Consider the following 25,856-nt stretch of genomic DNA (forward strand, 5'->3'; position numbering starts at 1 on the left):
TATGACGTCACGACACACAAATTTTTTGAAAAATGACTTTTTTGGAAGTTCTAGACCTCGTACGGAAACAAAAATAGCACCATTCGATTCGCCGTGAAAAACTGCATCAGATAGACACCTTTTTAGGCCTTAACAACCAACTTCAAAATTTGACCTCACTTGACCTGACCTTGACCTGACCTCGACCTGAAATTCATCCAGAGGTGGTCCATATCACTTATTGAGTGTGCCTATTGAATTCTATGAGTAAAATGACCCATAAAACATGTGTCGCACATGCCCTTTTCTATATTTTGTTTTTTGGTGACCTGACCTGACCTGACCTGACCTTGACCTTGACCTCTGAATGATATTGTATGCAACGAATATTGTCTTGGTAGCCTAAGAACACGTTTTGGGCGATCAGTCTCAGTCCATGACTTCATTCTTCGGCAACTACGGTGCAAGGCCGATACTGTAGAAACTTGCAATTTGTACCCTTGACCTGACCTTGAACTTGACCTCAAACTTTAACTTAAGTACATGTTTTTAGTAGTTCGTGATGAGAGCTTTCGATTGGCGTTTGAATTTTCCAAATCGGACGATTAGTTCGGGAGATAACAGGGGGGGTAAAATTTACCCCCCCAGCCCCGCGCGTTCGGCTGGAGACCCCAGCCCCGCACGGGCCCGCGCATGACTGGGGGGGGGGGGCTCTACAGAGCCCCCCTCCCGTTTTTCAGCAATATCTTCTAAACCGTTTGACGGATCAACACGAAACTTGCGGTACCCTCAGAGGCATCAACTTGACACCTTGTGTTAAAATTTCAACTTTCTAGCTACCATAGTTTGGCCGTAAATGACGTCAGAGTGACGTCATGTCGGCCGATTTTCATGCAAAATACTGAATTACGGCAAACGCTCTCAAGAGCTCAGTTTTAAAGCTAGATCCCTTTTCTTTGCATTGGTGGACTAAAAATACACCTAGCTATCAAACTGCTATCTCGAATTTTCGAAATTTTGAAAATTTTGAAAAATATGTATTTACAATTACAAAAAAAAATATTTTTTGATTTTTTTCAAAAAGTTTTTGACTTTTCGCAAAAACCGGAATATATGTGATAGAACACACGCTGGTGAACTACATTTGCAAGTTTTAGCCCAATATCTTCAAAAATAGCCAAGTTATTCGCGTTATTGTCAAAATTTTACAATTTTATGTTTTTTTTTCAAACCCATTTTCAGTACGTTTTTGACGTCGTACAGCAATACAAATGGCACCATCGTGTTCCTGAGCTCAAACTGCATCTGATAGGCACCTTTTTTGTTGAAAAATTTCATTTTTAAAATTTGACCTTTTCTGGCCTGAAAGTGACCTAACCTCCGGTAAATTCAGCTGACAATGACCTCAAATGACACAGACGCCACTATTTTCGAAATCTACGAGTAAAATGGACCATAAAACATGCGCCACGTGACCGATACATGATATACAATTTTCGTGACCTAGGATGACCTGGCCTTGACCTTAAAAATTCAAAGAAAAAGTTCGGTACCCTCAGGGTATCTAAGGCATCCGTCAAGGAGTGCGTAAACCAAAAATGAGCCTGATCGGACCGGCGGTCCGGCGGTCAGAGCCTAAATTGTGAACTAGCAAAAATGTCGATAATTTTTACTTTGACCTGACCTGTGACGTCATCGGTGATCTCGAGGTCAATGAAAATAGGTTTCGCTCGACAGTTTTTCCAGGGCTATCAGATGCCGTTTGAATTTTGACGATCGGCCCAGTAGTTTCGGATATAGGAGGGGGGCTCTGGAGAGCCCCCCCCCAGTCACTCGCATTATGGAAAATACCCCAGTCATGCGCGGGTTAAAAAATGTAGCAACTTCGCCTTCAAGTGCTATATTATTTGGTCAGCAATTACTTTTTTCACCTGTAAATAGGATTTATAGACTATCATTTTGTCAAAAAATAATCGCAACCGTCTATTTTTTGTTGGTGAAACTGGCCTCTGGTGAGTGGTGAGTGAACGAAAGGAGGTTTAAACGCATATCACCCAAGTGACCCAACTTAGAATAATCTACTCTGCAAGCATATTTTTTCCGCCTGCCAATTCAACGAAAACAAAATTCAAAACTGTAGTCAGCGGCGTATTAAGAATATCGCGAAGGGAGGGGGGGGGGGGGCAATTGGGTTAGGAGGGCGCCACCTCACCCAAGGAGGGCGCCGTACGGTGGCGAGATAAAAAAAAATCCTTAACGATCGCTCAGGAGGGGGAGGGGCGTTTTTTACCACGCCACCAGCTTTTTTGCGTATGTAAGGAAGGCGGCGACGCGCAGTGCTGCGAAACTTGGTATCGGGTTAATATCACACGCGACAAAAAGGTTGCAAGTGATTGGCATAGGTACCAAATTTCTTTCGACCAAACGCTCTTTAAATGCCGCGCCGAAGTCGCGCAGAATTTTCAAAAAACAACCTTTTTCTGCTTTTTAGGCACACCTGTTATGTATTCACCGTTCAAAGCTTTTCGTGTCCCTTTAGCAAAGTTGGTGGGACAAAAATAAGGGTTGGTGGAGACGTTCTGCCCATGGGTGACGGTGTAGAAAAAGTTTATTGGTGACGGCATCCACACCAAATCACCGCATCGCATCGACATCGGAGCACGAGATGCGAAAGCACAAGCTCACAGCGAGAATGCAGCAGCGTAGCAGCAACAATCTTCCGAAATACCAGTCATGATTGTAAAATCAATCAGTTAAGACCAAGACGGGTTTCATCCACGTAAGAGCGTAAATAGCTTTGGTAGGTGTACTTCATTCATTGTGCTGAATGCACGTTCCTTTGTGTCAGTTTTCACAGGCAATGCATCACATTGTGCAAGAGAACGGCTATGCTGGGACTGGGAAACATGCTTAAGCTTAACGAGTAGAGAAATTATAGGAGGGCAGCGATCAACGGAGGTCGCCAATAGGTAGAAGGGCTGTGATCGACAGGAGAGTGCCAATGTTTGAGAGGGCGGAGATCATCAGTAGAGCGCTAAATAGGTAGTAGGGCCCCCGATCAACATTTAACAGGAGGTTGCCAAAAGGTAGGAGAGCCCCGATCAACATTCGACAGGAAGGCACCAATAGGTAGGCTTGGGCGACCCCCACCAAACACGATTTGGCAGCACTGTAAAGACGTCTGCTGGGCGTGAAGTTTTCCCTTCACCATAGGGTTTACACACAAACTGGTCAAAGTTTGAGCCAGGATATACTAGTCTAAAAATGCAAAAAACGAACAAATTTTGGCATCAATAGATTCAGCATTTCATCGTGTGCCTCAAACCGTCCATCATTTGGCCTCAAAGGAGGTAAAAATTGTTCAAAATCGAAGTTGAAAAGATGCTTTCTGAGCACATAATCTGGTAGCAATCACGTGACCTGCTATAAGCAGCTTATCGATAATTTACAAACATAATTATTAATATGCTGCTTTAAACAACATTAATCATTCATTTTGAGCTTTCAGTACTTTAAATAAGGTCAAAACATCGCAAAACACAAAAGTTAATACAATAGTCACGTGGGTGTCAGGAAATGTCACAGGTGCGTCAAATTTGTGACTGGGGCTTTACTTTCAAACATCGGATCTACCTGTTTCTTATAGGTATCTTGGGCTTGGGTGGCGAGCATCGTGAGGGCGCCAGTGGGTAGAAGGGCGGCGAATGACAGGAAAACAGAAACACCAATAGTTAGGGGAGAGAGGTCATATTGCGCCATGTTCTTAAATGCGCCACACCTTCCTCCTGCCAAAAATTCGATTCGAATGAATACTCGAATGTGTACATTTACTTCACCACCAATAACTCGCTCTTATTCCGGTCCACGGGGGCAGGTGAGGTGTCTCAGCTTTCTCGCAGACCAGTTTTTGTGAATTCCTCTATTTTCTTACGCGAAACAGTCTATTTCGACCTTTGCTGGTGTCATGGTTTATCTTAGGGATAGTGATTCAACTAATAATCATTGTTAATTGCTCGTTTAATGGTAGTTTTGAAAGTTTATCACCACCGTGGCTTCGCTGTCGTCGCCACATTTGAAGCTCATGAAAAATGTGTTCCATTCGTAATTGCGCCCACCCTATTTGCGCCCTATTCTTCAACCCAGAGAAACAGCATCTGGTGGTTGGGACACATTTCATTGAACACTTTGATTATTAGAGCGCTCACCTTACCATTACCTTAGCATTCACAGCATAAATGGTTAATGGGCTGACACGTTCAAATAGGCTACTTAGTTAGGTGGCAAACCGTTGTTTTTAATAGGGCGCTTTTACATGAGAGGCATGGGCGCTTTTTGATGGGGGAGTCCGTAAATGCGCCCTTTGCAGATGTGCCGGAAAGCTTTTCTCTTGTTAATTTGTCTGGGCGTGATACGAATTGGGAGTTGTAATTTGGTGCCAAAATAACTGAGGTACAATTTGAGATATCATCAAACATGACAGCTGGTCAACTTTAGCCACAATAGGCCGATATCCTTAAGGTGGCGCAATATGACCTCTCTCCCCTAGAGGGCGTTTTTCCCAAGACGGTGATATTGAATAGAAGGACGTCTGTGAGGAGGGAGGACGCCGATCAACAGGAGGGCGCTTGTGATCAGAAGGGCGGTGATCAACAAGACGGCGCCAGTAGGTAGGAGGATGGCTATCAAGAAAAGGTCGCCAATGGGTGGAAGGGCGGCAATCAACATGAAGGCGCCAGAGGGTAGGAGATCTTAACTGATCAACATTCGCCAGGATGGCACTACTAGGCAGGAGGGTGGCGAGCAGCAGGAGGGCGCCAATAGGTAGGATGGCCAGTCATCAACATTCAACAGGAGGGCGCCAGTATGTGGGAGGGCTCCGAACAACGTGAGGGCGTCAATGATCAGAAGGGCGATGACCAGCAAGAGGGCGCCATTAGATACGAGGATGGCAGAAGGTCGGGACACCGATACCAAACCAAATACCAACAATGATCATGTGAAAATACCGAAACCGAACCGACTTGGGAATATGAGGAAAATACCGACTTTTTACCAAATTCACAACCTCTTTTACATTATTGAGGATTCATAGTGCCAACAAAATACCAAATAAATTAGCCTTGAAATACCAAATACCAAGTTGGTATCGGTTTGATATCGGTACACCAAAAAGTTGGTGTCCGATTGACATATCTAGCATGGAAGGCCTCCCATGTGCACGGCGGCCTCCTGCATACGTTTAGTTCCTCATCCGTTCAGGGGACCTCCTCTGTACTCGGAAGGGCCTCCTCTGTACACTACGCGCCTCCTCTGTACATGGAGGGCCTCCTATGTGCAAGGGGGCCTCCTTTGTATCCGTCACGCATCCGCTTTAGATGGAGGGCCTCCCTGTGCACGTGGGCCTCCTGCGTAGCTACGTTTCGTTTCTTCTCCGTTCAAGGGGCCTCCTCTGTACTCGGAAGGGCCTCCTCTGTATATGTAGCACGCTACATCTTGACCATCTAACGTAGTATCTTTTCGGCACGGTCGGCCCGGTGACGCGCAGCTGAGCAGAGCGCTGCCGCACGCTTCCCTCCCTTGTCATTATTCCCTCCCTCCTCCCACCCGTCCCCAGGTCCACCCTCCCCAATCATTTCTCACTGTCCGCACAGAATGGGCCGCCATTAAACTCCAATTAAGACAAGCACCTCTGAAGACAGTCACATCAGGATGAGTCATTGGCAGACATTACAAAGCAGCTGAAGCTACAGCAGACGTCAGCGCACTGTGAGGCAACGCGCAGGCTTAAGGCACGTAGCACATTGGGTCTCACGTAGCCATGGTAGCACAACAGTGCGTCTCACTGCAACGGAATCTGCTAAACTTAGCAAACAGTTGTCCGGAACAAACGTAGTTCAGGACGTCTCCACTGCGGACAGAAAGCGCTGTTGTCCGAAACAAACGTAGTTCAGGACGTCCCCACCGCGGACAGAAGGCGCTGTTCTACTGACCCTCCCAACCAAGATGACGTCAGTGGGCGGAGCAAGAGTGACGTCACAAGGGGCGTTGCCGGCAGACGAAACGGAAGGAAACAAAAGTTTGAATAAAATGAAATTGAAGAATCAAAATTAAAACTCGAAAATCACCAACCTTTCGGGGATTGGTTTATGCCAGCGACTACTAAGATGATAAAGCACTCAACAGGAAGACGATTCGACGGCCAAAAATTGCAGGTGGATCTCATCAAAAAATTTGAAAAAAAAAATTGAAAAAAAATCAAAAAATCTCAGGTGGATCTCATCACTATCTGGATCTCTCTGTAGATCTCTCTCGGGATCTTTTCCAAGACTCTCAAGTTCCCGTGTATCACCAGCTCTACTATCGAGTCATTACAGCAGCAAATTGTTCTTTCTCTCTGCTACAACAGCCGAACAACAGTGGACCGCAGTATTTGATGAACCGCAAAGAAGATGCAGCTTTTTTATTCCTTCTTTCTTCTTTTCTCTAAATCCCCTCGCTACAAATGGCGCCCAACGTGGGGCTTTGATAATTCTCAAATTGTGAAGCTGGTAGACTGGCACAAGCCGCCGAACCCGAAGTTGATGAATTGAAAGTCAACCGTATGGAGAAGAGGAAGAAGTTGAAGAAAAGAGCAGGTGTTCGAAATACTGGCAGCAGTGGAAATGAGCGTGCTGCAGGGGTCGACGTGAAGAAAGAGGATGAGCTAAAGAAAGCTGTGTGAAGATGATGAAGCTTATGATGGTGGCTGATGACAGGAAAGTTGAAGAATTGGGCAGGTGTTCGAAATACTGACAGCAGTGGAAATGAACGTGCTGCAGGGGTTGACGTGAAGGAACTAATGAGAGGAAGCGGTCTTACGAATACTGAAAAGGATATAGAAGAAGTTGTTGAAGATAAGATAAGGAAATGAAGCTGTCTCATGAACGAAGGATCAGACTAATACAGAAGTCAGGCCGAAAATGAAACTTGACAATTGCCCGCATCAGCATATCAATTCTTCTACGTTCTGCTGTACAACAAGTCCAAGTCAAGGTCAGCTGCTGTAGTGCAAAGGAGAGCTCGAACTTTCTAGAGTATTGATGATAAGAGGACAGCAATATCAAAAGCAGAAGAGGAAGAAGAACAGGCGGAATGCTCGTGTTGTACTGAATCAAAAACAAACACGGTCGTCTTCACAACACAGCCGAGGCGATTATCATGTTGGTGAACGAGGAGAGGGTGCCAGGATGCTGCAAGACCAACTGCCAAACGATCCATTGAGATGGGCTGCTGCAGAGATCACCCACCTGAGCTGCTGCAACGGCTGTCACCTGGTCCGCCGAAAGGTCGCTACCTGGGCTGCCACGGAGGTCACCTGTGCTGCCACGGAGGATGCATTGCCCTCGCGGGCTGCCTCGGAGGTCACTCACCTGAGCGGCCGCGGAAGTCGCCTACCTGAGCTGCCACGGAGGAAGCATTGGTCCCGCGTCCTGCCTCGGGGGGTCACTCACCTGATCGGCCGTGGAAGTCGCCTACCTGAGCTGCCACGGAGGAAGCATTGGTCTCGCGTGCCGCCTCGGGGGGTCACTCACCTGATCTGCCGCGGAAGTCACTCACCTGATCTACCACGGAGTTGTCACCGGGTCTGCCACGAAGGTCATCTACCCGGGCTGCCATGGAGGCCACCCACTTGAGCTGCCGCGGAAGTCGCATACCTGAGCTGCCACGGAGGTCACCTGTGCTGCCACGGGGGATGCATTGCCATCGCGTGCTGCCTCGGGGGTCACTCACCTGAGCTGCCGCGGAAGTCGCCTACCTGAGCTACCACGGAGGCTGTCACCGGGTCTGCCACGAAGGTCACCTACCTGGGCTGCCATGGAGGTCGCCCAGCTGAGCTGCCGCGGAGCCTGCCACCCGGGCGGCCACGGAGGTCGCGGCAGGGCCTGCCATGGAGGTCGCCTACCAGGACTGCCACGGAGGTCATCCACCTGGGCTGCCACGTAGGCTGCCCACACGGGCCGCCGTGCAAGCTGCCCACCCGGGCTGCCATGGAGCCCGCCGTCCGGGCTGCTGTGGAATCTTCCCACCCAGGCTGCCATGGCAGGCTGCCACCCGGGCTGCCGTGAAGGCTGCCACCCGAACTGCTGTGGAGGCCGCCCACCTGGGCTGCTATAGAGGTTTTCACCCTCCTGAGAAGCCGCTTACCGGACGGCGACCGACGACATCGGGCTAACCAAAGTGGTTGGTGCCCGTGACCTGGATCTGGTGAACGACAAACTGAGGTGGGGACGAGGAACAACAGGTGCGTGTGTGTACTGTACTAGGTATACGATGTCATTTTGTAGGCGTTGCGGAACTTAACATGATTGTGTAGATTTAGATGAGTAAGGGAGGTGACTTTTTTGTAGGAGTTGCGAGGACGCAACTAGGGTTGTTTGGACTGAAGATGTAGCACGCTACATCTTGACCATCTAACGTAGTATCTTTTCGGCACGGTCGGCCCGGTGACGCGCAGCTGAGCAGAGCGCTGCCGCACGCTTCCCTCCCTTGTCATTATTCCCTCCCTCCTCCCACCCGTCCCCAGGTCCACCCTCCCCAATCATTTGTCACTGTCCGCACAGAATGGGCCGCCATTAAACTCCAATTAAGACAAGCACCTCTGAAGGCAGGCACATCAGGATGAGTCATTGGCAGACATTACAAAGCAGCTGAAGCTACAGCAGACGTCAGCGCACTGTGAGGCAACGCGCAGGCTTAAGGCACGTAGCACATTGGGTCTCACGTAGCCATGGTAGCACAACAGTGCGTCTCACTGCAACGGAATCTGCTAAACTTAGCAAACAGTTGTCCGGAACAAACGTAGTTCAGGACGTCTCCACTGCGGACAGAAAGCGCTGTTGTCCGAAACAAACGTAGTTCAGGACGTCCCCACCGCGGACAGAAGGCGCTGTTCTACCGACCCTCCCAACCAAGATGACGTCAGTGGGCGGAGCAAGAGTGACGTCACAAGGGGCGTTGCCGGCAGACGAAACGGAAGGAAACAAAAGTTTGAATAAAATGAAATTGAAGAATCAAAATTAAAACTCGAAAACCACCAACCTTTCGGGGATTGGTTTATGCCAGCGACTACTAAGATGATAAAGCACTCAACAGGAAGACGATTCGACGGCCAAAAATTGCAGACACAGAGGAGCAAGGTGACTAAACAGGACAGAGGGCGCCATCTTACGGGCCCACCCACAAGAGGAAGGCAGAGGAAGATGACGGCGCAAGGGCGTGGCAGTCACCCCCTCCCCCCCAAGCTATAAAAGGGTGCACCACCCAACCAGAAGGGAGACACAGTCGGGCAGCCGGCAGACACAGTCGAGCAGCCGAGAGTCACAGTCTGCAGCCGGAGCCGGAGACGCCATCTGGGAGCCGCCGTCAGTCCGGGGTCACCCTCGAGAAGTCTCTTCAGTTCGAGCGCAGAGGAACTCCAGAATGTGAGTGCTGCTGAAAAGTCTGCTCAATCCCAATCCTTGCCCCCCCCCCTTGCCCAGCCTGCCGTGCCGTGACGACTGCCAAACATTTTCGGTTGCGAAAAAATGCACTCTCAATTAGAATTGGAAAACTTAAATTACTTTGAACTTATTGGTCCAGACACCCTAGTTGCATATTAGGATCTGAATTGTGAGGTCATGTCAGAGCCGCCAGTAAATAGGTACGTTATTGTCAGTTGGAGTTCACGATTAGGCCGGGAGCGAGATGCTAAAATTTGAATAAGCAGCTCATTGTCACGAACGTTGAGATTGATGACATGATGCATGTCAGCATTGGATAATGAATATGTCTTTGTGTTTGGCCAAGCTGGTTCGTTGATTTATTATCGGCGGTAGTCAGGTGCGATTAAGATTTGAGATTGGAATTCGTTTGTGAAATTAAGGGTGTAGATTCATGCTGTACTCACTAAAAGTTGCATTGCGAAATCATTGGTAATATTGCTATAGGAATTAATTGCGAAGTCGAAGTCAATTATAGAACAGGTAAATACGTTTGGAAAGGGATGAAATGTTTAAGGTGGCGACTGATTCATGCAATCGATCTATGAATATGGCTATGAGTTATGATTTTTCGACAGATACGAATGCTTGAGCTTACGGCGGAATTTCTTCTGTTACTTAGGTGCAGAGTTGAGAGTAGTGGTTTGAGGTCGACGGTCTGACACTTTGCGACTTGAGATGGTCCTTGTACTTTGCGTCAGTGAAATTGCGAAATGTCGAGTAATAGGTAGATGTAGAATTGTTTGTGGTTAGAACTAATATGCGACTAATATAGGTACCGATCGCTGTGCTTCTGTAGAATAAATACTAGAAAAGACCATCTTTGTTGGGAAACGATTAAATGGGACAGGAATTTAGTTTTAACCACTTACGTTGAACGGAGCTGATGAAATGTCGAACAGGAAAATATTGCAGCGATATTTTACCAGATTCACAAATCACACTCACTAACACGTCCGGTGAATCTACCCGGCCAGAAGAGACAACACACACGAGCACTGTACCGCGAGTGTTGACGCGCCGCACCGCCCAGCCGCGCGACCTTGGCTGTCGGGGCCGGCGACGACGATCCACTGCCCGGCCAGTCAGACACGCGTCGGTCGCGACGCGGAACCGTGCGCCGCTAGATGGCACATGAGAGCAGCGTCGGGAGTGGAGCAGCGGCCACAGTAGGGGCAGTGGGTTGGCCGTAATTGGGGCGCGTGCGGTAGGCGAAGGTCAGCATATAGGAACATGGTTAGTTGTGGAAAGTTGCCACGGGATAAGAACGTAAACAGTTAATGCATAGTTCTAAATACGACATGCTATGTAATATCTAGGACTGCAGTTCGTTTGATGTGCATTGTTTACTGCTGATAGGATGATTAAAATTTGATTTTCTATGAAGGGCTAGGGACCCCTATGACAATATTCTGGCACTCTATAAAGATAATTTGTATAGGTAACTAGTAGTCCATCAGAAGCTATCGAATGAGTTTCAAAGAGTCATATCCGTTTGAGCATTCATGATTCAGTAATTTACTATGATACGGTGGATCACAACCAGACGACAGACTGGTGCGTTTTATTTGGTTCCAGATCATCTGATCAAATCAAGAGCGGTTCAAGGTCTGCTAGGATTGTATACGAGAACTGATGATTAGGTTCACGCGTGCAGCAGCACTAAGGACTTGATATTACGATTTGGTTTGGATTTAAATAATGCGTTTTTGTTCTTCGCGTTCTCAGGGCCTCCTCTAACATACCCACTGGGTGGGCAAATGCCCACCCAGTCACCACAATTGCCCACCCAGTGGCGTCGATTTGCCCACCCAGAAGCAAATGCAAAAATTCTGGTCCGGCCGGACGTCCGGTACTACCTTTCTGGTCTTAAGCAAACTGGATGCTGTTTGAAGGTCAAAAAAAGTTTTCTGGTTGCCCGATATTCAGGGGCGTAGCCAGGATTTCCTCAAGGAGGGGGCCAAACGCACAGGGGCCCAAGATAACCCCCTCAAAATCCAAAAAGCCATCTGGTTGCATCCAATATTTTTGGAGGGGGCCCAAATAAATAGGAAAAAAATATTTATTAACAAAAATATTAGAACTTAGGGGGTAAGCAGTCCATGGGCCCTGTTAGATAGGCCCACGAATAGCTTCATAGAGTCGCCAGTCGGTTTTGAGGGCGGTCTGAGGGCCCGTAGGTCGGATGAGGGTTCTTCAGACCGTCAGAGGCCCCTACAGCGCATGAGAGCCTCGTAAGCCGTCTGAGGGTCATATAAGCCGCCTAAGGGCCACTAAGACCGACAAAAGCCCTCCTTGCACTTGCAGAGGCCCAGTCATGCCGACGGAGGGCTCTCTTAGACAAACTAAGGACCCGTTCAGGGCATTTGAGGGCTTCCTCAAACCGATAGGGCCCCCTCAAATCGACAGTGGATCCGATCCGAGCTCCCTCAAACCGATATAGGGTCAGACCAACAGTCGGAACGCATTGATTCTGTTTACACACCGTTGGACCCAAGTTGGACCCATCCCATCCAACTGGCCCCCTGGTTTCAATAGGGCCCCAAGGCTCTAAAATTGGGGCTCTCTTGGCCAAAGTATAACTACTCAGCTGTGTCAAAGGATCTGCCGCAGGGGCCTTTGCGTCGCCAAGGGCCCACTGTGTCAGCCAGGGGCCCCTATAGAATAAGGACCCCTGGCTTCCAGGGGGGCATGGTCCCTTCGGCCCCCTCCTTGGCTATGCCACTGCAGGTGACAAACGTTCTTCCAGGCGACCAGGGGGCAGGGGCCAGGCGACCAGGCCCCCAGGCGACCAGGGGCCCCCAGGCGACTAGCCCTCAAGCGACCGAGGCCCCCTAGGCGACCAGGGGCCCCAGAAAACCGGGGGTCATCGGATGAGTGCAGGGGCCCATTGGGTCATCAGAAGGCCAGAGAAATGAAACTTCGATATCAATTTTCTTCCGAGTAAAAGACGTTTTATCCAGTGTTTGAAAAAAAATATCCCGGGGCCTGAGGGGCTCTCCCATGGCGCGTTTTGCGCTCAAGGGAGGGGGCCATTGCCCCCGTGGCCCCTCCCCCTTGGCTACGCCCCTGCCGATATTGTTATTCATGGACAAAGCCAGCTAAATCTCTAAATACGGCTGAGCTGAACAAATAAGCAAGAATCATTACCGGTTCGGGTAGCCTTTACTACAATGTATTATGTTAGTTAGCCCTCGCCCGATGAGGGGGGTTGATGCACCCCCCTAAGGTTTTTCACAAATAACGTAAAAACGGCGGCGCTCAAATTTCGCATACCCTCTGGGGCAACCTTTTGGCACTTGTCCTGAAAATTTCAGGTCTCTAGTCTTTTCAGGTCAGGTCACCAGGTCACAAACCCGGTACAAGGTCAGGGGAAAATTGGACTAACAGTTTAGCGGCAACCGAATGCCAGAGTTTTTCGTTGATAGCGTGAGTTCTATAGCACGTAGCGCTACCAAATTTAAGACACGACTTGGAGCATCTGTTTGTCACTTGGCCTTGGAGTTTTAGGTTCCAGTGACCCGAGGTCAGGTCACAAGGTCACAAAAACTGGTGCATTGTCAAAATAGCAAGAATACCGAATAAGAATACCACCTACCACGCAGTTTGCAGAGGGCTGTACATGTAACTCTGGAATGAATCGCTCGAGCATTGCTAACCATAAAACATACGACAAACGTTAACTTTGCAAACTATCATCTTATTTCCAATAACGGCACTGCTTATTTCGCCTCACCCCCGCCCCCCCCCCCGGTAACAGGTTATGAAATTGGTTGAACCCCAAAACAGTGGCTGGATCCACCCTTGGCCAGGGGAGTAGCGAAAATTTTGCCCACCCAGTGAAAAATCCTTAGAGGAGGCCCTGCGCGTTCTTGCGAGTTAGCGCCAATAACTACTCCACCAATATTGGCACCGGGCATTGTGAGGCACAGACGGCTTGTTTGCCCGTCTCCTATGGCGTAACGTTTACCAGCATGACCGTATGAGACACAGATGCACTTCTCATAAACACACGTCCAGACCGGAATAATAAGAGGGACACACCGTCACGTACGCAGGGCATATGCACGTTTTCCGCCAGTGGTACCGGCTACTGTTAGATTTCCCGTTTAGGTAATACTGGGTAACGAGGCAGTGAGAGGTTTCTATGGCAGAGGGAAGGGGAAGACTGGTACAGTGCAGTCGGAGAGTAAGTTGGAGCTATGCCAAAGGTAAGAAGCCGAAGGTCAGGGGTGAGTCACCCAAAGGGCGGATAAGGCAAGCTGTAGTGTCCCGAATAAGTCCTCATACTTATTTTGTAAGGGTACCTTAATCGGTACTGGACGGCCTCAGGGGAGGTAACGATGTACTCCAGGACACGTAAGGCCTTGAAAGTAAATCCCAGGGTTTAAGGAGAGTTCCTGAGGAGAGTTCCAGGATATGAACGGTGGTCCCTGGGTCGTGAACGGAGGTGTTACACGCGGACCGGAAGAGGGCATAGGTAATCTCTCCCAGATAGAGAGATAAGTCGGATGTAAATCGCGTATGTGTGTACCATAAGTCTATCGGACGTGTAGTGAATCCCATAAAATGGCAGGGTGGATATTTGTGCATTATTATTCTGGACGGCCCTGCGATAAGTATCTTTGTCGCCGGTTAGCGGAGCATGCATATGGATTTCGGAAAGAGACATTTATCTCGCCGGGGAGATCGCTATTAGTCAGGCACCTAACACCATCGGAGGGAATTCGAGGGGCGCTAAATAAATTTGGGTGAATATATGACGAACGAATGCAGAGAGAGGATGAGAGTGAGAATGGTAAAGTATGAATCTTAGGATAAGGCCGATGGGAGTTTAGCGAAGCTCAGTTAGGACAGTCAAACTAATGACCCTCGAGGGCAACTAAACTATAGCAACGCTAATACGAACTAAGTGGGCAATTTTCGTAATGGGGAGGCCAGTGATATAGGAATGGGTGACTGGACAAATGATCACATTCAATTAATCAATGTAATTACCACCCATAAGTTTGGCAGTGGTCATCGGGACTTCGAATGCCCTGTCCTTCACCTGCCCATCTGTGCCGCAAACCCAGCTGATCGGATCCCTCTATCCCTAATCCGAGCAGTGAAGAAGCATCTCGTTCATCATGGTCTATACAATGAACAGAATCATCAAGCCTCTAAATTAAAAAGCATCTTCCATCAGATGTATTTGTACGCAAGGTGGATCTGTATCTACATCTCCCTCAGGTGGACGTCATCTCTCCCAGAAGGGACATCTATCTCGGGATACCTACATCTCTTCTCAGGTGGATCTCATCACCATCTGGATCTCTCTGTAGATCTCTCTCGGGATCTTTTCCAAGACTCTCAAGTTCCCGTGTATCACCAGCTCTACTATCGAGTCATTACAGCAGCAAATTGTTCTTTCTCTCTGCTACAACAGCCGAACAACAGTGGACCGCAGTATTTGATGAACCGCAAAGAAGATGCAGCTTTTTTTATTCCTTCTTTCTTCTTTTCTCTAAATCCCCTCGCTACATATACTACGCGTTTTCTATGTGCATGGAGGGTCTCCCATGTGCACGGGGGCCTCCTGCGTATGTTTCGTTTCTCCTCCGTTCAGGGGCCTTCTCTATACTCGGAAGGGCCTCCTCTATATACTACGCGCCTTGAAGCCTTCTCTGTGCATGGAGGGCCTCCCATGTGGACGTAAACCTCTTCTGTATCCGACACACTTCCGCTTTAGATAGAGGGCCTCCCATGTGCACGGGGGCCTCCTGCGTACGTTTAGTTCCTCATCCGTTCAGGGGGACTCCTCTGTACTCGTAAGGGCCTCCTCTGTATACTACGCGCCTGCTCTGTACATGGAGGGCCTCCCATGTGCAAGGGGGCCTCCTTTGTATCCGACACTCCTCCGCTTTAGATGGAGGGCCTCCCTGTGCAAGGGGGCCTCCTGCGTACCTACGTTTTGTTTCTCCTCCGTTCAGGGGGCCTCCTCTGTACTCGGAAGGGCCTCCTCTGTATACTACGCATTTTCTATGTGCATGGAGGGCCTCCCATGTGCACGGGGCCTCCTGCGTACGTTTAGTTCCTCATCCGTTCAGGGGGCCTCCTCTGTGCTCGGAAGGGCCTCCTCTGTACATACACGGATGGCCTCCCATTTGCACAGGGGCCTCCTGCGTACACATAGTTCCTCCTCCGTTTCTGGGAGGGCCTCTCTTTGCAGGGACTGGGAGGGTCTTCTGGCACAGCAGAGCCTCATCTTAACATTGTAGAGTGACACTCAGGAAACCTTCTTTTGCATAAAAGTGCCATTTTTTGCACGGAAGCCATTAGCCTCTTTCAAGCATGGCTGGTCCTAAAAAAAACGGAATAGAGGGCCTGCGGCCCTCTATTCCGAGCAAAGGGCCTCCACCCAGAACAGGGTGGGCAAAAAGATAGTTTTGCCCACCCTGAGATTTTTCAGGGTGGGCAGCTGCCCACCCTGCCCCCCGGAATCCGCCGCCCCTGATTCATTGCACACCTTTCAGCGCCCGGCCCCGCCAGAAGTATCCTAGCGCGCTGAGCTGTTGCCTCCAGCCGCGTCATCGCGAGGCCCCGCGCGGCCCATAACTGAATACATTGCGCGAATAGCCGTGTCGCCCCCCTGTTTGCAATATACAGAGGTGAGCGTGGAGGGCGATGGTGCGCTACTCCACCACCTCTTGCGGACTAGGTACCTATTCGGTCGCGGGGAAGCGGGCAGCAGAACCTATTCCCCAAAATGAGAAGTAGCGGATGGCGAACTAGAAAATGAACTGACTACCCTACCTCAGTGAACGCAAAATACGCACGGAGCCTCTGCGGTACAAATGTACCTACTACCTGAGGAGGAGGCACAAGTCACAAGTGGAATAATCAGACCAGAGGCCAGTTTTACCAACAGAAAAATAGCAGCCCGGCGCAATTTTTCTGTCGAAAACCAGCCGACGAGTTTCACCAACCAGGCGAAAAAATATCCGCCGGCGTGAAAAAATATCAGCCAGAAAAATAGCCAATGAGTTTCACCAACGGCAAATGCGGCATTAATGGAGTGTTATTTTGCGCCATTATTTGTAGAAAAACAGCCCAAAAAATAGACGGGGGACCCCGTCTATTTTTTTGTTATGTCGTGTTGGAACAATTGGCCTCATTTGTTACTAATTATCGTGATTTGCGCTTCCCAGTTGATATAATAATTTAGTATCATTCATGGCCAATTTGTAAAGCATCTGGGCTTCAAGATTAGAAGAGGAATACTGATGATATTGCGTAAAGAAAGAGCCTTTGTCACCAGGCAGGACCAAAAGGAACCAACAAGACTGGTGTTTGGTGTTGTGGTGTTAGTTTTTTCGTTTAATATTATCTTTTTGCTACACGCACCCAACAGCAAGATGATAGAGCATTAACTAGTGGTCAGCTTACAAGTTCATTGCTCGGACGGAAGTGGAAAATAATGATGGAAGGTCATTTTCGAAAATTGAAGGTGCTTGAAGAAATGCTGGAAGGAGAGGCAGAGAGGGTAGGCTCATTGGACTCAAGATTTTAAATAAATATGTCACTGTTTTCACATATTCAGCTACATTTGACATGGCAAGGCGCCAGCTACTGATGCCACTACTACTTTTGGGTGGAACTTGCTTGACCTGTGCGGAATAGGGAAGGTGCATTGACATTGCTAAGACCGAATTGGCAAGATTTTCAACATAAATGACAATAATTTTTTAAAAAGAAATTGAATGTTTTGTGGCTTGTTTTTGAAGCAAAACGTGCAAAGTTTGTATGGTTGCGAACCCGAACAAACTTGCTGTCATAAGATTGTGCCACTGAACTCAGCAAGTCATGCTGCCAATATTGAAGGGAAAGAAAATAATAGTAATGTTGTAAAATGTAAATGAATCCATAACTGTTGTGTGTGCACTGTACTGATATTGAATGCATGTGTATCTTGCATGCTTGAGTCATGCAGGGATCATGTTAAAACTGGCTGTAAGTATTGTGAGTTAGTTTTGGAAAATTGTGGAGGCACCAGGCAAATTGCGGCCAAAATGTTCTTTGTTCACCTCAGCGCTGAACTTTCTACTCACAGAGTTTTCAGATCATGCGCCGAAATGTTCATGCAGCCCGTCCGTTACACTGGTCATGTTGACAGTGACAAGGATTTTTTCCCAGTCTCATGTTGAAATACAATAATAATTCACTAAGCTTGATTTAGCTTATGTTTTTCATGCCAGTTCCTAGAATAAAGCAACAAATATTTTCTGTCATGTGAGAAATATAATGACAATATGCACAATTGCAGGCTGTGGCATGTTGTGAGGTTTTTCCTTGTTTATTGCTGAGGTTTTTCCAGTCTCTGCTGCAAAAACGGTGGTGAATCGACCGTCGTCCGACGGTTTCGATGACGCTAATAATCGGCGAGTGTTGCTGTGATGGCCGACTGAGCGCACAGCGGCAGCCGCCGTCGCCAACAACGACAGTGAGGACACCTCCGAGTCGGACGGAGACGCCGCCGCTGACGATTTCACCGTGCTGGACGAGGTGGAGCGCTCGAGCCGACAGGCCGTGCACCGCGTGCGCTGCCCGACTGACTGGCGCACCCGCAGCCGATTGGCGACCGGCGGCCGGCGCCGGCCAATCTGCCGGCGCTCTGCCCCGAGCTGCGCGCCCGGCTGGCCGCCGAGGGCATCGAACAGGTGTTCCTGGTGCAGGTGACCGTGCTGCCCGAGCTGCTGGCGGCCTCAGAGTCGCCGCTGCCACCGGCCGACCTCTGCGTCTCGGCGCCGGCCGGCCGCGGTACGACGCTGGCGTTTGTGCTGCCGGTAGTGCAGGCGCGGCGCCGGCCGCCGGGTGCGCGCGCTAGCTGTGCTAGTGTGCTACCCACACAGGCGCTGCCCGCTCAGGTGCCCGCCGTGTTCCGCCAGTACGACGCCGACACGCCGCTCTGCGTCCGGCTGCTTGGTGGAGACACAGTGGCACGAGGGGGCGCCAACTGGTGGCGGTGGGCCGCGCGGCCCGGTCTCCCTGGCTGATCGTGGTGAGCACTCCCGGCTGGCTGATGGATCACATAACCAGCTCCGAGGGCTTCTCGCTAGCGCACCTGCGCTACCTGGTGATCGACGAAGCCGACCGGGTGATCGAGATGGCCGAGACGGGCTGGCTGAAAGCGGTGGAGCGGGTGGCGGCGGCCACGGCCCGCCGCCCTGCATCGCCGGCCGGCTGACGGCCGCCGCCGTCTGCGCGCCTCACCTGCCGCTGCAGAAGCTGCCGTTCTTGGCCACCCTGTCACAGAACCCGGAGGCCGGAGAAGCTGGAGCGAATGTCGCTGTTCCAGCCGCGACTGCTGGCGGCCGGCACGGCGGCCGCCGCCGTCGCACTGCCCGGTTAGTTCGTCGGCAGGTTCACCACGCCGGCCGAGCTGAGCGAGTCGTTCAACGTGGTGGCGCCGCAGCCGCTGAAGCCGCTGGTGATGCACCATTTGCTCCGACAGCCCGACTGGCGACGCTCGCTCGTGTTGGTCAACTGGAACGAGGTGGCGCACCAGCTGGAGCTACCGCTGTCTGTGCTGGGCGCGCGCGTGACTGAGTTCTGTGGGGTAGTGCCGGCGTGCCGGCGGCGGCGCGCGCTAGGTGAGATGGCCGCGCTGGTGTGCTCGAGGCTATAGCGCGCGGTATTGACGTGGACGCCGTGGACGCGGTCGTGTCGTACGACATCCCGGCGCTGTTGAAGACGTACACTGCGTGCGTCGGACGGCGCGCATCTGCCGGGCCAGCCAGGCGGTCAAGCTAATGTTGGAGCGGCAGCGCAGCCATTTCCAGCGGCTGATGGTGCAGGCGGGCAAGGCGGGCGGCCGGGTGCGGGAGACGCTGGCGCTGCTGGACGAGCTACGAGCTGCGCCAGTACGAGGCGACCTATGTCAGTGGATTTCCACAATAGCTTCTAGTGGATCGCTGTTGTTTTTTATGCCCATTGCTCATGATTTATTTACATTTTAGAAATATTGCAATGAATAGGTGTATGCCTTGTCATCAGCCTAGAAAAGTTAAAGTAAGTAAAGCGTTTTAGTTGCATAATGTATATTTGTTCATGAACACGGATTTAGCATGTCCTAACTCCCAAATATTTCGATATTAGACCCGAGTTACAAACCAATCGAAAGGCTTAGACGATCATTTGGGGCGTAGTCAGACGGCTCGGCTGGGTGTGAAAGCCGGCGACCAAGGTGGTGACCACCCGATCATAATGCAGAGCGGTCTCCGTCGGACGATTGTGTCCGCGCGCAACGAATGATCTCGGCACACGCGGAGGAGTTCGGCAGGACTCTCCACTGAGCGGTACTGGGCGCAGTCGAACGACGGTCGACGACGCTAGCGCAGGTATTGTTAATTTGTTACGACTTACGAGCTGGACCAGTGTAGCGGGCCCGGAGCGAATATTCTTTGCTGTGTGGCGTTCCTTCTTCTCGACCGGGCCCGGCAAACGGGGCCTGCATATCGGCTAAAACCACCTAGCCGGGCAGTCTGACATCCACCTCGCCGAAGCGGAGCGAGCGACCACCCTCAGCCCTGCAATGACCGCGGTGCAGCAGTTAATCTGGGTAGGTATTTTCCTAAGGTAAGACACTCGCCTTGGCACAATGCTTTATATAAGCCTTGGCGAGTTCGTTAGCCCTCTTACTCCCGCTAGAAGGTGCTAATGCAGAGCACGCGAAGCCGCCTCGTAGCACCGCAGTTCAATCGCTCGGCTGCGGAACTGTCCGTCGTCCGTCCAGCTTCAGGTGGCGTCTCTGGGAGCAATGTTGACCGCTTCTTTGCCGCTCTTTTGAAAGCTAGGAAAGAGGTGCGGCTCCCGGATCTGTCGGGAGCGGGACTCATAGGCGGCGGAACGGGTATGGGGCACCGGGGCACCGTGCCCCCTTTGATTTTGACATTTTAATATAAGCCCTATGGGCGTTGCATGGAAAGAATGGGACCAAAAGTCGGCAGTGCCCCCTTAATTGAAGGTGTTCCGCTGCCACTGGAGTGGTCCCATCTAGTCCCCACCTCATAGGTGGAGGTCCACACATCGCGTTCTCGGTCTACACGATGATTTTCTACAAGGTGCGACTAAAAACAGACAAAAAGGTACATAGCAAGTTGAAGGTATTGTAAAAATTAATATAATAGGCTGACAGGAAAAAAGATCCATCTTAAATTTGCCTTAAATGCAAGCTTCCTTACGTCACCTTTATGAATGACGTACCTACGTTTACAATTTGGTAGTTTTGTATTGATTGGCTTTTGCTGGGCACCAGAATGTTAATATAGATATGAAAGTTTATAATGCTCTACTTTGTTGTTATTACTCTTGAAAATAATGTAATAATTTACGATTATAATATTTCGAAATGTATATAGCATTTGCATTAGAAATCACGCTTCAATTTGATTGAAAACATGCTTTAAATGATTTATTAACCTCCTTGACATATCGTAATTTGATATCGTAACAGAATATCAGCTGACTACCGGCGACAAATAATTTCCGTCCGAAGTCGGCTGGAATTTTTTGTTGGTGAAACTCGTGGCTGTGTGGCGTCTATTTTTTCGGCTGGATATTTTATTTCGGCGGCCGGCTGGTATTTTTTGGTAAAACTGGCCTCTGCTTTTTTAGCTCAAAACACTAGCGCCTCTATGGCGGTCTGTTCACAGGGGTGGGACTAAATGCTTACTTCGAAATCTAAGCTACGTTGCGGCATTGGCGGTTATGTGCGGCGTGTATGCCGCATTATTAGTAAGAGGCGACCACTAAATTAAAGACTCAAACGCTCCGACCGGTTCTCAATGAATAACACTGCATACCAAAAATGCCAACCGCTCTCGTCATAAGATATTCAGCTTTAAATAACTAGGTTATCTACATCATCATTTTGAACCAAATTAATACTTTCAACTTAACTCACTCATTCCTTCCTTTGTTGTCTCCAAACAGTCGTTCGATTGTCTGGAAATCGTATGCTAAATCCCGTACCTGTATGCGACTGGTGCATATAAAGGCCGATAAAAGAATTTGAATGGGCTCTGGCATGCGATTTCCTGGCTACCCAAAAAAGTCTGTTTCAGTCTTGCTATCAAAACATGACCTCGCCCGCACAGGGGGGGGGGGGGGGTGGATGCAACCCCCCTAAGGTTTTTCGCGAATAACTCGCTTAAAAAGCGGCTGATCGCGACGAAACTTTCAGTACCCTCGCATTGATCAATTCAACACCCATCCTGAAAATTTCATGACCCTGACCCAAATGACCTTTGACCTGTGACCTACTTTTCGAGACCATGTTTGGCCGGAACCGCGATTCAGCGTATGTCGGCTCGCATTAGCAGCGCGTTTGCAGTCTTTTCGTGGTTTCAAGCGTTCAAACATGTGATATGATGTTGCCCCCATGCATTAGGGTTGGTGTCAAGGTCACCTGAAGGTCAGGTCAGGTCATTGACCTTTGGTGACCTCGGTTCACTTTTTCGAGTTTGACATGTTTCTAGGTCAGTTTTTTCGAGCTGAATTCGAATTAAGCAACCACATGAACGTTAGTACAAAGTAGTTTTGGTGCCTTCGTAACATGTTACGAGGCTGTCAGAGGCGGTTGACACCTACTACAAATACCTGGCAGGACCTCTACTGGTTGACCTGACCTGACCTAACCCGACCTGGCCTAAATGAATGAAGACATCATCTGTGATCAAAACTAGCATGATATTCGTGATCAGCACCCCGAAAAACCCCATAGCAGCCACACTACGACGTTCTAACAGGTCCCAATTTTCCCGCCTTTTGGGTCATTGACCTGACCTGGAAGGTCAACCGATAACCTAGGACCTTAAAATTGGGTATCATCGGCTTTCTCTCGTCACGGGCAACACGCTCGTTTTTTCCGCGAAGCTCTAGCTTGATCAGGAGCGAAACGGCAAGGGGTTATACCTTATACGTTCGCGGCTGAGTATTAATTTGGTTCAAAACAATGATGTAGATAAGTTAGTTATTTAAATCTAAATATCCTATGACGAGAGCGATGGACATTTTTGGTATGCAGTGTTATCCATTGAAAACAGGTCGAAGCTATTGAATTTTTAATTTAGTGGTCGCCGCTTACTAATCATGCGGCATACACGCCGCACATAACCGCCAATGCCGCAACGCAGCTTAGATTTCGAAGTAAGCATTTAGTCTCACCCTGTTCACAGCTGCAGTTACCATAAACTGCCGCCAGGTGACAGTAAACGTCAGTACCGATTAGAGGCTGCTACCCAGCGCCCGGACTTCGGCTTCGCTACTCCGCTACCGACAGTAGACAGACAGCCAACCGGGGGTCGTTCATGATGTCGAGCACAGACGGTGCGCAGACGCTCCACGGTACCTACATATGAGACAAATATTAGGTACCTATATACGAGTACATATGTTATTAGACGCTGCATTGTGCGAGCCAGCGAACACCTCACGAACGAGACAGCGTGCACATACTGTCCTACACCATAATTTAGAGGTCATCGCCCTAAGCGAGGGGAGACAAGCCTGTGATCAGCGATGGCCTTCCTTCCCTGCTTCCATCCCTCCGCTCAGAAACTGGGCTATAGGATGTGCTACTGCTATGTCAGTAGGTGGGTATCTCAGAGCTGCAGAGCGAGAAAAACAAAGGTGGCCCCAGGGCACGCGGGGCCCCGGGCAGGGGAGAAAGGCATGTCAGGCCTGACAGGCGGATTGACCTGTCGGGTCGGGCGTCAGTTGAGCCTAACCTACCGCGTGATAGTCGCCAAAGGTCAGACCCTGCCTCACATGGTGTAGTGGCGTGCAGCGCAGTGAGCGCAGTGACGTCGGCTTTTGTGACTGACTGGTAGGTATATAGCACCGAGGACCGTGTGGTGCACCAAATAGTCGGCAGCTCATTGCCGTCAAAGGGAAGTAGTGGGAAAAGGAACGGCCATGAAGCTTTTCTATTGGCTGCTGATACTGACTCTTCTTGGCGCACTGTGCCTGGGTAAGTGCGGTTCTATTCCAAGTCGTCTTCATAACGTCAGCATAGGCGGCGGAACGGGGAAGGCACCGGGGGGCACCGTGCCCCCTTCGATTTTGGCATTTTAACATTAGCCCTAATGAGCGTTAATGGAAAGGATGGGACCAAAAGTCGGCAGTGCCCCCCCCCCCCCGCTAACTGAAGGTGTTCCGCCGCTACTGAACGTCAGTCATTGAGATGGCCCTGATCTATGTTCCTGGCGGCACCGTGTACCTATATGTATTGTTCAATAAAAATAAATCCGGGCTTTTTCATTGTTAGATTGGCTTAACCCGCGCCGTGCTGGGGGGGGGCGTTTTTACGCCCCCCCCCCCTCAGGTTTTTCGCGAATATCTCAAAAACGGCGGCGCGCAGCGCCGCCGTTTTTGGTACACGTGTTCCTACATCATTTCCGCACATGTTGTGAAAATTTCAGACCTAGGCCGTTCAAGGTCAGGTCACCAGGTCACGTCAAGTGACCTTACCTCAGAAAAAGTTCAAAGGCTCGCTATAGCTACACCGACTGAACGATCACTTTGAAACTTTCAGCGATTGATATGAGTAACAGTATGTATAAAATGTATATCTCGGATTTTTGATATCTGTGACCTAAGGTCAGGTCAATTTTGCGACCTCTCCATTATAAGTCAATGGGAGAAAATTGAAATGGGCCTCTTTTGGACGAATATCGTTCAAAACGCTCTCAAACATCGGTTCATAGGTAAACATGACACACTGAATAGGAAAAATGCACCTGTGACCCCTCTGTGTGCCCCTGAGGTCATCTCAGGTCATGAACGGTCGCCAGCAGTTTTTTGGCTATAACTTTTGATAGAGACGTGCTAGAGCGGTGAAAACACGTTAGATGTGTTCAGCTCGACGATACGGATCGACTGATATGCAACATGACCCTTTTCGGTCAGGTCATGACCTTGACCTGAGGTCAAATTTTCAAAATGACCTTTCAAGGTCAACAAATAGTTCATTCGACGCGTCTCGACGAGACGAACACGATGCTGGCAAAAGTAATGTCATGGCGCTTATGAGTCAAAAGTTATTGACGAAAAAACGTTTTTCGTAAAAACGGCTATTTTTGGAGTTTTTGCCCTCTGGAGGCTAAACCGTTGACCTGAGGTCAAATCTGAGAACATTACTCAGAAAGGTCTGTAAAAGGGCTATCGAATGCGCTTTTCCGCGGCGCTGTAGCTCTATCGGTTCCCGAGATAGCCGTTGGCAGTTTCCAAAATGTTGAAATAGTCAACATTTTACCTTTGGTGACCTCTGGTGACCTGACCTTTGACCTGACCCAAAAAATGACCGAAGTGTTTTCGTCCTTATTTTTGACGCTCTTTCGATTGCCGCTTACCGCGTGTCGCTACGTGGCCCAGGAGCCGAGTTAGACGGGGGGGCGTGAAAACGCCCCCCCCCCCCCCAGCACTCGGCGGAAAGTTCAGGCCACCAGCACGGCGCGGGTTAACAGATCGTCCTTTGGAAAACATTTGACCTAATCAACGTCTCTTAGATTTTCTGAAATTTATTTCGGTTTTGAATGCAGAGTAGCTTCCTGAAGCCGTTTAAGCCGGCTGGTGAGTCAGTATCCCGCGTGGTCCATCCCAGGGGACTGGGGAGGGTCAAAAGTCATCACATTCCCTGCCTTCTGAAACTCACACCATTTCGGGGTGAACTAAGTGGACAAATGACCTGAGCTTTTCGACTGTCTCGGCAGAGGGCGCCGAGGGATGGTGCCGCCGGTGCCCGCGCGGCTGGCGCCACTGCCACTCGCGCTTCCCACAGTACTACTGCTGCAGAAGGAGACGAGGCGGACGCTGGACCTACCGCTGGAGAAACTGTTAGACCCGACCAGCACGGCTACCATGGAAACGACACCGGCACGAACACCGATCAGAAAACATCGACTAATATGCCGCTATACCCTGCATCGACCCAGAGGACGAGGAATGGTTTGATGCCAGACTTTATAGGCGATTTTGCACTTTTTGGTCTAATACGAAAGATAGTTTTAATTTTGATATTATGTGAATTATTATTTTAACCTCACTCATCACTGTTATTTTTGGAGCGTCCAATTGGACTAGGTAATGTCGTATTCATCAGGCTATTTAATTGCTGATTCTCTCGTCACGTCACCACGGAAATAAACGTTTTCAATGGCATAAAATGTTTACATACACGTAGTCCTGAGCGAAGTCTCAGTCTGCGACATGGATCTGCGAAGATCAAATTCGCCGATTTGGACATTTTTATATAAATCGGCTGATGGCTCGTTATTCGTGAATACAGCAACGGCATCACATCGCGGGAAACATTGGCGA

The 25,856-nt window shown here is 49.7% G+C and overlaps 1 long non-coding RNA gene across 1 annotated transcript; it reads left to right on the top strand.

Annotated features, from left to right (window-relative positions):
* Positions 1 to 23,257: 23,257 nt before the first annotated feature.
* LOC122373074 lies at positions 23,258 to 25,697 on the top strand. Its single transcript, XR_006254973.1, has 2 exons — positions 23,258 to 23,508; positions 25,250 to 25,697. It is a non-coding gene; the product is annotated as an uncharacterized LOC122373074 (long non-coding RNA).
* The last annotated feature ends 159 nt before the right edge of the window (positions 25,698 to 25,856 follow it).

Source organism: Amphibalanus amphitrite, unplaced genomic scaffold (genome assembly GCF_019059575.1).
Source record: "Amphibalanus amphitrite isolate SeventyFive unplaced genomic scaffold, NRLGWU_Aamphi_draft 001440F_arrow, whole genome shotgun sequence".
NCBI lineage: Eukaryota > Metazoa > Arthropoda > Thecostraca > Balanomorpha > Balanidae > Amphibalanus > Amphibalanus amphitrite.